This window comes from Montipora foliosa, chromosome 7, assembly GCF_036669935.1.
Source record: "Montipora foliosa isolate CH-2021 chromosome 7, ASM3666993v2, whole genome shotgun sequence".
NCBI classification, from domain to species: domain Eukaryota; kingdom Metazoa; phylum Cnidaria; class Anthozoa; order Scleractinia; family Acroporidae; genus Montipora; species Montipora foliosa.
The window spans coordinates 29,124,027-29,129,026 of NC_090875.1; the positions used below are offsets into that span (position 1 = coordinate 29,124,027).

Below are 5,000 nucleotides of genomic sequence, written 5' to 3' on the forward strand. Positions count from 1 at the left end.
GTTTACAACAAAGACTTCTTACGATACACTCACATTTAAGACTCAACTACTCAGTTGGTAGATCATTGCCCCGGCATCGCAGTGGTCATATTTTCGAATCCCGTTGAAACTATAGCTACCTGAAATTTTCAGTTGTATATCAGAGGCTATTGCTTTAATTGTCCAGATAAATTCGAGGACCGCTTCCCTATTTCCTCTATAACTAAGCCACAATTCAATTACTTAACAATTATTCCATGAGCGCGCGTTGGATATGAGATGGTAAATAGCCAACGAGGCGCATAGCGCCGAGTTGGCTATAACCATTTTCATATCCAACAAGTGCGAATGGAATATTGGTTTTATTAAATTCCCTAAACTCCAAAAGTTTGGAAGTTCGAAATACGAGCGAAAAAAGCGGGAAAGTTCGAGCGAAATCGAAAAAACTTGATGAAGATGCGATGTTGTGTAATACCTTGTGGTCAGACAACCGCAGGTTCGTCACATGCAGTAACATTTCTTGTCTGTTCGCGTACTTCTAAACGTCGGAATTGATCCAAACTTTCCATAAAGAGGTTTTTTTGTGGCTTTATTCAGAGAGAAATTTCGCAGTCCGGGGAAAACAAAAATTAGCTTAGCAACGCTTGGCGCAATCGATTGCCAAATCATGTCAAACTAAGGTATATGAGCTGATAGCCGAGATTGAGAGAACCAATCAGAGCACGAGAAATGCATTAACCGAGGTTGAGAATTTAATAATTACATTTATTCTATACATTCGCATTACTATAGGTAACTTACAACGATCACTTTCGTGTACAAAGTTACACAAAATCTTTCCACTTCACTTCGAGTTCAAGGCTGCTAAGTTTATTTTCACGCGTGGCAATATATACTTTTTAAGCACGAAAGCGGCAAAGTCGGCAAAGTGATATTTTTGTGTTATTTTTAGCAGAGGTTCATGATACACCCTGTGACTGCGACCATGTATGCGTTACAGTAACGTTACCTAATTTGGTCACACAGAACTTGTGTTTGTCATGCGGTAAAGTCATGCAGAAAAAAAGTGATTTTTCCCTGAATTTTTGTCATTTATGGCACAGTCTTCTTTGTGCTTTGTGGTATTTTCTGAGTTTACTAAAAAGCATTCCTTATCTTAAATTATAATTGTGTGATCGAATTTTTGGAAAGGATGAATTTGTGAATACGACACCGAAGACACTGTCTAACAGGTTAGTACTTTTTCAGAATTGAAAAATTAATTGCGATAGCCACTGACACAGTTTATATTATCGACCGTTTTTACTAAAAGGAAGGAAGAAAGCAAACCTCTTAGCTTAGAAAAAAAATATTGTTCCACTCGAAATCAAGGGGAGATTATTGCAACGAAATAGTGTTTTCAAACCTAATGCTACATCCATGGAGATTCATGACTCCTGTCTGGCTTTGCGGGTTACAATTTTGCCATAGGTATTCTAAGGTATTCTAGGTATTCTGTTTATGTTTCATGTTTCATGTTTCAGTTTATGAACAACTACGCATTGCTTGAGGTATAGAATCGTTGTAAAATGGTGATCTTTAGCAGCTCATCCATAGCACGAAATGCTACTAGTATGAAGTCTAGTTCTAGTGAAAGAGTTAAAAGAGGCCATCATTTCACGTAGTTTCACATCTGGAGATGCCATTGAAGCCGAGATGCATACCGAATAGTAAAAGATTCTCTAGGATGACTTTTAGTCAAATGATCTCGAGTGATTACAATGCTGCGAAGCTACATCCTGCACAGACTGAGAAATAGCCAAAGAGAATTTTGAATCTTTCTTCCAAATGTCATCAGAATTTGGTGGTAATCCATTCCCTCAATTTGAATCGATTCAAACTGTTTAAGATTTAGGCAACTGAAGTTTTACCTAAGTGAACTATATGAAGCTAACTCCACGGGTAGTATTGAATGCGTCAATGCGTCTAAGCCGGCATCTTAACTGTTTGGGCATGTCAACAGACCTTTAACGTGAAGATCTGTAGTCCGTCACCTGGCCTCTTTAGGACACGATTCTTTTAATGTAAAACCGAAAGCGAAACACAAAAACTTTGCCAAGAGAGGAAAACGATTCATGTAGCAACCAAAGTTGCAAGACCGTGAGTACAGACAAAATAGCTCTTTTCATGATCAAACCCTTTTTCAGCCAGTTTGTCCTAGCAGAAGTCTTTCATTTCGCAGTTGCAGTCGAGATTTAGCGAAGAGAGGACGGATGAACTTAGAAACACTCTTAAGTGTATTTCTTTCTTTCTTGTTTTGGACCACGCATATGTCATTTTTTTTTACCCTCCCTGCCCGTTATATCTGAAAAATATTTGTTTAGAAAACAAACAGTAATATCAACATGCCAATCCAATTAACCTTTCGGAGATTATAAGAGAAATATTTAAATTGACCACCAAAAGGTGTACATTTGTGCAACCGTTTTCCCATCCAGTGCCAACCTAACTTTTGGCGTAACATGAAAACAAAGTTCGATAAACCCATAGTCCACTTGATTACGTAACCATTCACACACACACACAAAGTACGATCCACTACCGATAGATTACTTATTTAATCCCTCTTGAGATGAACGACAACAAAGATTTTTTCGATTCTTTTTAAGTTAGCAGTGTCAAGCCTTACATCACCCACTTGCCTATCTCTTACATCTCCCACTTGCCCATCTCTAACCTTTAAAAAAAAAAGTAACCAAGTATATGGCCGTAATAGGTTTTCAGCTTTTTCAAGTGCTTGTAAATGGCGATATGTCTCTCGTTGGTTGGCGGCTTTGTTATCGTTGTTGACAATATTTATAGTTTAGAAGTTTTAAAGCAAAGAAATCATTCAGTTTTATCGCCATTACCTTGTGACAAAACCAGTTTTATTTTGGGGTTTGTATGTACCATAGGATCAATGAACGACATGCCCTAACCTTTGTTTGCAAACAAAGGGGAGGAGGGGGAAGGGGTGGTAGCCCACGTACAACGTATGGAAAGTGCGTTGGCGCCAGATTAAATTGCTAATTCGGTTGGCATTTGTTTCCCCAGAAAATAAACCTATTCTCCATCGTGAAACTTTCAAATATCAACTTCAAAATTTGTTGATTGAATATTCTAGTCGCAGAAAAGTCAGGAATCGTTCCAACGTTAACACTTAGAATGAAATGCCACTCCCTTTGTAATTTAGGAAAGTCATTGAACATCGATCATCGATGGCTAATGTATGTTTGCTCATAAACTCTATCGTATTGCAACAAAATATCCCATATACGTCGAAGAAGACTAAATACCTCGAGTTCTTGTGCTGAGTCCAAGATGTGGTCCGAAATCGTGCCTAGAAGAATATTGAATACTGTTTGGCGCGACCCATGGTGTTCTTCATCCCATGCAAGTTTTTTTTTTGCGTGACTTGTCTGAAAAGTCGCGTGGGGGCAAGTGGTGTTAAAACTATGTAATGCCAAAGATTTTTTCGGCTTAGTAGGCAACTTTTATTCATATGTTTCCTGCATGCATTTTACGGACTGTCAGGAGTAAAGCCAGGAAGAGATTTAAGGCTGTGACATACTCAAAGTTGGAAAAGTCCCCTAAGGCTTGTTTTATAATATGTCTTCGAAGTAATTATGATCACAGCTTTTGGAAGGTTTCCTGCCAAGAAACGTCTTTCTGTTGAAGATACATCCGGGAGATTTTGGGTCTTGAATGGAGAAGGCCCAAAAACTCAAGTTGAAGCCGCCAAGAATAACGTTCATTGTTTGCACATCTGCCTGGAAGCTGAGGAGCTGATAGATGGCACATTGACGTCTACTTTCATGTTTTACCCGGGTTTTACTTTAATTTCGATTAAGTGTAAGCGGAAAATATGTGTTCTTTTCATAAGTCAAAAGGAAAACACCAAGACTGTTAAGGAATAGGTTTTATAAAAGGAAAGGTACTAGATATTTGATTCATTAGCTCTAAATTTGACTCGCTGTGCAACGTAATTCCAACTTAAACGAACTTCATTTCCTACGAAGGGTGTCGACAGGATGTTTTGACATGCGAGCTGCGTTATTTTGTGTTAAAAAGGTGCATTGAGAACTGGCCAAATTAATAATCTCTTTTTAGCGTGGCGCCGGGTGTAAGGATCAGAGGGAGGAAGGCATATACTGAGATTAGACCATGAATCCTTAAAATCGAGGTAATGTTACGTATTTCATAACTAAAATCGACGATTTTAATGAGTTGAAGGAAGCTTCGTGTGGATACTTACCTGTTACCTGTTGTAAACCATTTCTCTTCCGTTTATTATTTGTTGCCGGGGTGTCTCTTGGACACGTTTTGCCTGAAACAAAGTCCGAAAACTTAGCAAAACGGCAAGAATAGCTTGAAATCAAGCACACTTTGTTTTTTCGCAGAACGCCGTGGACTTGAGGTCAAAGCGCAAAATACATGTAACATCTGATCAAATATTGATGTAGGAACCAAAGTGAATAATGGCCGCTCTTTGCATGGAGTGTTTTAAGAGCTTTTTAACTGTCACCTTCGACCTTCTCTTTATAAACTATGATACGTTTTTGTAGAAACGTTCGTAAATAACTGGGAATAAAAATGCAGCAAGGAAAGAACTATTTTAGAAATTAAAAGCTGGATGGAAAACCAAACAGCGAATAAGAAAATTCGAGATTTTTGGGTTTTTGTTCGGTATTTTTCTTTCACTTGCATTGCGTGATATCATATCGTCTTGAGCCGGTCATGAGGCCAAATAAGTCAAGACAAGAAATCTGCTTACAAAGTGAATGAATTTTGTAGTTTTTGCTAGAAAACTGCAAAAGTCCTTTGTCATTGGCCTTGCCTGAGAAAAGGAATTTCTCCCTAATAACTGTAAATGCGTCTGCTTCGATGACTGGTGATAAACGGAAATTTTGGTTCAGCCAGACATCTTTCTTTAAAGATAAGATCATAAGTGGCTCATCGAGTCAAACACTGGATTTCCGGTTTACATGGGCGACAAGACACTG

The 5,000-nt window shown here is 38.4% G+C and overlaps 1 protein-coding gene across 5 annotated transcripts in view; it reads left to right on the plus strand.

The window, feature by feature from the left end:
• The window catches only part of LOC138011725 (neuroglian-like), a 62,125-nt gene that overhangs the window by 6,989 nt on the left and 50,136 nt on the right, over window positions 1-5,000 (plus strand). For 2 of the 5 annotated variants that reach the window (XM_068858859.1, XM_068858866.1), the window contains exon 1: window positions 1,058-1,211. The exons of 1 other annotated variant lie outside the window; for it this stretch is intronic. The gene's annotated coding sequence lies outside the window, so the exon portion shown is untranslated. Of the gene's footprint in view, window positions 1-1,057; window positions 1,212-2,090; window positions 2,119-4,107; window positions 4,181-5,000 lie in introns of those variants that run through there. 2 more of the 5 variants (XM_068858862.1, XM_068858864.1) reach the window with 2 other exon arrangements.